This window comes from Hyaena hyaena, unplaced genomic scaffold, assembly GCF_003009895.1.
Source record: "Hyaena hyaena isolate Hyena2069 unplaced genomic scaffold, ASM300989v1 scaffold_423, whole genome shotgun sequence".
Lineage (NCBI taxonomy): Eukaryota > Metazoa > Chordata > Mammalia > Carnivora > Hyaenidae > Hyaena > Hyaena hyaena.
In genome coordinates this window covers 1,617,703-1,625,351 of record NW_024081058.1, presented here as the reverse complement: position 1 = coordinate 1,625,351, position 7,649 = coordinate 1,617,703, and the positions used below count along the sequence as shown (strand labels likewise).

The 7,649-nt window shown below is 34.6% G+C and overlaps 2 pseudogenes; both read left to right on the top strand.

Moving 5' to 3' along the window:
- Positions 1 to 343: 343 nt before the first annotated feature.
- Positions 344 to 915, top strand: LOC120245568 (annotated as a pseudogene).
- Positions 916 to 2,063: 1,148 nt separating this feature from the next.
- The window catches only part of LOC120245567, a 28,040-nt pseudogene continuing 22,454 nt past the window's right edge, over positions 2,064 to 7,649 (top strand).

Below are 7,649 nucleotides of genomic sequence, written 5' to 3'. Positions count from 1 at the left end.
TGATATGTATTTTTTATTTTGGCATTTATGATGAAATGTATGAATTTGAAAGATTTTAAGCAAGATGTCAACATTACAAACAGCGAGTGTTAATCCCTCCTCCCTTCCTCTTTACAATCTGACAGAAGTGTTTGATGGAGAATAAAAACAAAAATAAAATGTGAAAAAAGCATCTTAATCAGTGTCAAAAGCCAAATAATTGGGGACTTCCATGGGGACAGTCTGGGAGGTCACTCTCAGATAGGGCTTTCCTAAATCAAGGCCAGTAAGAAGAAAGGATCCCTCGTACCCCAGACAGAGGGCAGGGCTGGGTTAAGCCAACTGAAGTGAGGTGACTACACAGGGACTGCCAGAGTCAGAACCACAGTAAATCCACTAAAAGAAGAAATATTCTGCCATCAGTTTGGCAACCAGCACTGGGTCACAACACCCTGCAACTGGAGGAAGACCTACTTGTGATACAGGGAAGCTGTGTGAAGGCCCCATAATTGCCAAAGACTGCCTTCAAAATAGGAAAAAAAACACCATGCAGAAATGTGTTTTTTTTGACAAGATCAAAACACTGCAACTGTAGTGATCCCAGAGATCCCAGAGCCCCTGCCCCACCTGTGCCTGGGAACTGGTTGCATTTGTCAAAGACCACGGCACCTCAGCCTTCGGATCTTTGCCTCCCACCTGTACTTCCACTGGTTCTGGAAGTATCATCAGGGGCTGAGACATCTGCAAACATCCAGGATCCCAGTGGACGTCATGAGCTGCCTGAAGTTTGAAGACTGCTGGAGGAAGTTTGTGGACAACCAGGACAAGCCTTTTCAGCCCTGGGATAACCTGGAACAATATAGTGAAAGCATAAACCGACAGCTTCCTAGGATTCTGATGCCCCTGAATGATTAAGAGAATGATTTCAGAACTTGAAACGTGGATGGCCATCACCCCCCTCACACTCTTTGAGCCCCAGTTAGGAAGCAATTTAAGAGGACTATTCCTGGAGCCTCTCAATGCTTCATAAACTGCTGACTCTTAGGAGGAAGTTGTAAGCTCCATAGACACACATGACCCTTGCCTGAGTCCATAAAACTTGTCTTTCCTTCTTTATTCTTTTGTTTTCTTTTATAAGTGTGTAGGTATTTTTATATTAGAAAAAAGGAAAATAACTTTTAAGTCTGTAAAAAAAGAATTAAGATAAAGCAAATTGTTCAAAATTCTTATATCTGATTTTTTTTTCAGATATATAACAGATGATTGCAAACTGAGGGGAATCACTAGGTTTTAACTCCCACCCTACAGATGGCAGGAACATTGTGAGATGTTACATGAAGTAGAAAAAGGAAATTGTGATGAATCTCAGAGCATCAAATAAACTGGAGGGGTGAGAGTCTGATAACGGGTCCCAGGGCTGATGACAATTTCTGACTTTTTATGTTTATTTATTTTTGAGAGAGAGAGAGAGAGAAAGAGAACATGAGTGGGAAGGGGTAGAGAGAAAGAGAGAGAGGGACAGAGGATCTGAAGCAGGCTGGTGTGTGCTGACAGTAGAAAGCCCAATGCAGGGCTCAAACCCATGAACAGTGAGCCAAAGCTGGATGCTTAACTGACTGAACCACCCAGGTGCCCTGACAATTTCTGACTTTCAATAATGACTTTTAAATTCAAAGGCGGTGCCAGCAATGCTGGAAGGTCAAACACTGGTGACACATGCATTCCACAGTAACAATCGATAGAGGGGCAGTATCACTTCAACACTGGGGAAAATTCTGGAATCAGATAAAATTCCTTAATTCTGGAGAGGAAAGATGAGAGGGGAAGAAAAGGCCAACAATTTGAAAAGTGAAAATTACTCACCTGAAGACCCCTTTGCTCAAGACATAGCAATACTTAGATTTAGAAGTCCTAAAAATACTTGAGAGAATGCTTTAAGCAGTGAAATTTAAGTGTCTGCAAATGTGGTTATGAAAATTAGAATGAAGAAATCACTCACTAGCACAGCTGGAGGAAGAGCAAGCACTGCTCTCTTTTTCGATGTTTAAAAACTATATACAACTTCCACGAAATATACTGTGGCGATGACATTTTTAGAGTCTAGTGTTAACAATTCAGATGTTGATCATGCTCCTCCTGGAGCTTCAGAGTAAAAGGGCAGAATGTTTCTGCTGTTAGATTGTTCATAGGTGCCTAGTGCAGGTGACTCCCTTATGTTCACCTTTTCTGTCAAGAGCCACAATGTCTGCAATTTGCTTTTATGCAAAGGTCTAGCCGAAATCGCTACAATCCTACTTGCCACAACAGGATACTAGTCTCCATCACAGAGGGCTCAGTAAGGATGATGCTTTTGAATTTTTGAGGTGGATGTCACCATTGATAGTAACACGGTAGGATACAACATCTTTTGTGGCTAAGCTTTGGGGATAGAATCAGATTTTGGTTCTTGATTTTTTTATATTTGTCCAAAAAAAACCGTACATGAATATCCTTATTCTGTATATAAGTAAGCCCTTATATGTTACTGGTATTTCCAGTGCAAATATCTGTTTGTAATTTTCATCGTTAATTAAATTGAAGTAGGTAAAATTATATGAATAAGAAGTCATTTATATTGGATTTTTTAAATCATTATTATTTTTTTATTTTAGAGAGAGTGAGGAGAGGGGCAGAGGGAGAGAGAATGAGAATCATATGCAGCCTCTAAACTCAGCATAAAATCCAACATATGACTCAATCCCGCAACCCTGGGATCATGACCTGAGCTGAAATTTTGAGTCTGATGTTCAACCGGCTGAGCCACCCAGGGCTGCCCTTTTAGATTTTCCATAAACCCAACTTTTCATGGAAGTATTTCCCCCAAATCAACAATTGATAGAACAATAATGATAAAAACCGTGTAGATACATTCTCTGGTTCATTTCTGCTTAGAATAAGTCATTCTGCTTTTCAAAAACCATGCCATAGGTGACGCTTCATGTACTTTCTGCTTTAGGATCCATCACAAGCAACTGATCAGAGTTTCATATTCCCTGAAAACTATCTACCTGGCTAGGATTAGATCATGTATCCCTTCCGAGCAATTATTTCTATCACCCAGAATTTATTATTTAAAAAGAAACAGGTATATGAATAGGATACCACTATGAATTATTATAGTTAACTGAGAGAGATATACTAGAAAGAAAATATTTCATAATTATTTGCTGTACCACATATAAAGTGGATATCAAACATTTTATAATAATAAATTAAAATCTATTAACATAAAATATATTAAACATCTTGCAAAATGTCAATAATAACTTTCAAAATAATATTTAAAAATAAATATCTTTCACTATAATATAAATAAAAACACAATTCTTTTTTGCAAAACAAGAAAAAATGGTATTTGGTTTCTTTTAGAAGACAATTCTTGTAAGAAATATTTCTTATAAAATTTAATGATTTAAACCCAAGTAAGAGTTAAATAACTGAGGAGATATAAATTATTCTAATCAGAAATAATGGGCAGTTTCTTTCAAGCCTATTCTTCCAAGTTATTTTTATACTTATAGTATTTTTCAGTCATTATTATGATGAAATTTGCTTTGGGAACTGAAAAAAGCTAATTGCAAGTGTTATCTGAAAGTAATTTAAAATGAAGTTTATTTTTTAATATAATTTTTAAAAAGAGGATATTTTGGGTTTAAGTAGTAAACTATATTTAAGACTATAATATTTAAAATACAAAGTATTTTGTATAGGTAAATTAAGTCAAACAAGTGACTCCCAAGTAAAAAGTATTGGGGTGCCTGGGCGGTTTAGTTGGTTGTGTCTGACTCTTGATTTCAGCTCATGTCATGATCTCATCTCATGGTCGTGGGATTTAGCCCACGTTTGGCTCCATGTTGAGCTTGGATTCTGCTTGGGATTCTCTCATCTCCTGTCTCTTTGCCCCTCTCCTCCTCAAAATAAATCAAATTTAATAAAAGTATTTGTTTGTGTATATAAATATATCTTACAATTTAATAATTATAATAAGATCATTAAAGAGCTTTTAAAAAAAACCTTTTAAATAAGAACATTGTTAGTGACATGAAATCAATAGTAAAGAAAGCTAATAGTTCAAAAGAGTAAATTTAGGCATCAAATAAGTACCTACAAACATTTACTTAAAAAGTAGAAAGTATACATTAAACAGCATTTATGCCAATCAGAATTACGAAGTTTCAAAATATATGATTCAAAATGTTGTCAATGGTTTCAAACTATGTTTTAACACTGAACATTAATACAGACTTATAGAAAAAGTGAAATGGGCTAACCATATTCTGCCAAACTCAACCCTATCTTAGAATGGAACAATAAACTCTGGACAAGATATAAATAAATGATGTTCTGAAGGCACTAAAAAGTAAGCAAAAATAGGCAGACTCTGGTGACAACATTTGGTACAAATTTGTCAAGGTTTGGATATCTCTATTTTCTCAGATTTTACCCATGTAAAACGGGTTGGCCCAAGATGCCAACATGAGGTTTGGCTTAAGTTCTGAAAGCAAACACACACACACACATGCACACGCACACACACACACACACACACACAAATTCAAAGCAATCACAGTCATTGGAGCATTGAGCATTAGTGGAAAATTCTCTAAGTCAGTGGGAATCCTAAAATCTGTGTGCAAATTCTGCCTCAATCTTTGGGTTATGCCCAAAGTATGTTTGAATCATACATACTTCTGTCAATCTAACGAAACATATAAAAGCTGAATAAAGGTTGAGCTGCCACACAAAAGACCGGGTTGGCAGTTGATTTCAACTGGTTGATTGCTTAATAGTGGAATCAATAATTTTCAAAAGAGTATTGCTGAACTTGCAGCTTCACAATACAACATTTGCAATATGCAGGATAAAATAAAAATTATTCAATATAACAAAAAGAAGGAAAAATATTACAGTTTCTCAAAAGAAAAATAATTAACAGAGAATAACTCCAAAATAACCAAATCAGCAAACATGAATTTTAAGACTAGACACCGCTACTGTGGTCAATAACATAAGAGAAACATACTTCCACTGATGGAAAAGATAGAAATGGTCCACAGGTAAATGATAAAAAAAATACTAAAGCTTAAAGAATACACCTAGAATAAAAAACACTCAATTAAATTTATTCAGAATAGTGATCCAGTGAACATAATAGATCCAGTGAAATTGAAAATAAATGAACTAAAATCACCTAAGCTGAAGAAGAAAGAAAAAAGAATGATTGAAATGAAAACTAAGCTTTGGGAAAGCATACATAGAATTGATATACATGAGTTCCAAGTACCCAACAGGAGGGCAGTAATAAAGGGAGAGGAAAAATATTCAAAGAAATGATGACCAAAACATCCAAAATTTGGTGAAGCATATAAATTTTTAGAATCAAGAAGTTCAGCAAACCCAAAGCAGTATGAATAAAAAAAATGTCAACCATTCCTTGGCACAAAAATTAAACCATTTTTTAATTGAAAACAAAGAGAAAAAGAAAATCTTGAAAATGCAAGGAGAACATACCATAGTACATAGAGGGGAACACAAATTTATATCACCAATGAATTTTCATCAGAAACTATTGGGGCAAAAGAATATTGAACTGAACTCCTTAAAGCTGTCAACCCGGAAGTCTGTATCCAGTAAAAACTTTTTCATGCATAAAGTGAAATAAATACATTTCTCGATAAACCAAAGTTCAGAGAGTGGTTACCAGATTTCTAGGAAGGTATTAGGTCTGTGGAAAGAAATGGAGTTCATCAGAAATGAGAGTTATCTGGATAAATAGAAAAGACAGTATTTTTTTTTCATTTCTTTAAAATAAAAAAGATTATTTAAAATAAGAAGTATAATAGTTTCTTATCGGGTTTTTCATGTATGTAGATATATTACATAAGATAACTACAGTATGAAATATAGGAGGGGGCTTGGTTAATGGACCCAAAGAGTTAACATGGTTTATATATTTTATGTATTATGGTACAATGTTAACTCTAAGTAGACTGTAAACAATTAAAGATAATTTTTGTCATCTCTAGATCAACCACACACACACACACACACACACACACACACACACACACCCCTCCCCCACACACAATCCAAATAGCTGCAACATAAAGTCAATAGATAAAATGGAATTTTAAGGTTATTCAGATCACTTGGAAAACAATATAGTAATACATTTTGATATATTTTATAATTCTTATATGTTAACCACCTAATGATTGACACTTACGTAGTAATTATATAACAAAACTTCATTTTACAAAAACACTGATGAATCTACTGGCAATGTTTGACCATTTATCATTTTCTATTTACTCATGTTTTATATCTTAAGAGTTGTATACATTTTATTATGGGGATCATTATTACTATTTTATTTTACAAATGTCCCTGCAGTTGTAAACCCCATCTTGTATTTAGTCAGTCCTTTCATTTTTTCTCTCATAAACATAAACATCTATGTGGAGGTAAGGCTTCTGATTTTTCTTCAATGTTCTTTGCAATAATGTTACTGCATTTCTATCTCAATAGCTTTTACCAGTACTAAGCAATGTGCTCAAGAGATTGGTTAGGAAAACAGATTACATCAACCTTCGGGTACTGCAAGGTTAAGTGATTTGACCTTGGTCACAGGAAAGATAAATGACAGTACTAAGAGCAGTATCTGGCTAACATAAGGAGCTTATTTTAATCTATTCTTCAATGTTAGTTTCTAAATCAGAGATTTTGCTTTACAAAGTACAGTGAAAATAAGCAAAGAAGTGACTTGAATTAAAATTTGCATGAATTCAATTCTGTTGTCTTATTATTTCAGTTTTCCAAAATGAGACAGTTCTTTTGCAGTAACAAAATTAAATGGATTCTGGACAATGTCGTTCAATAAGTGTTTATCCAGGCGGATGTCTGAGAAACAATTATTTGAGAACCACAGTAGATTAAGCCCCAAATTGAAAGAGTCTGAAAATTTGGTCAGGAAGCCAAGCTTAACATTCTCTAGCACTAGAGACAATTAAGATCTGCTAGCACAGTATTCCTTAGAGTCTTTTTATTTATCTGTTCATTAGTTCATTCATTCATTCACTCATTCATTCATTCATTCAAACAATGTAAACTTAAATTAAAATTCTGCTTTCTGGAAATGAGCTGAGATGAATGAATTTTCAGAAACACAGAGAGGAGACTATTTGCCGGCCTGGGAGTGAGAACAAAAATGAGGATAGATTGTGTTGTAGTCACTGTGATAAATGCTGACTACATTTGTCCTTCAAGGTATGCTTTCTGGAATCCACTTTGCGATCCAGTATACATTTACTGGAGATAAAAGACACTCACCTCCATAGTCTGTCTCCAGGACTGATTTTAAAAGAGTAATTAATGTCAAAGAAATTTTCAAAAACTTTATTTTGATGTAAATATCCTTGAATATAATCATAGTAAGAAAATAATTTCTAGACATTTTCTAAATATATAATTTTCATTTTACTCTAACACTCCATCATTGATCTGTGCTATTTCACAGTGCATGCTTTATACTTCCTACCACAGAGGCCAAGGGAATTTGTAAATAATTTTACTGTCTTATCTAGAGGGTAGAAAAGTGACCTAGACAGAGCCAGGCAATGTTTTTCCAGAGC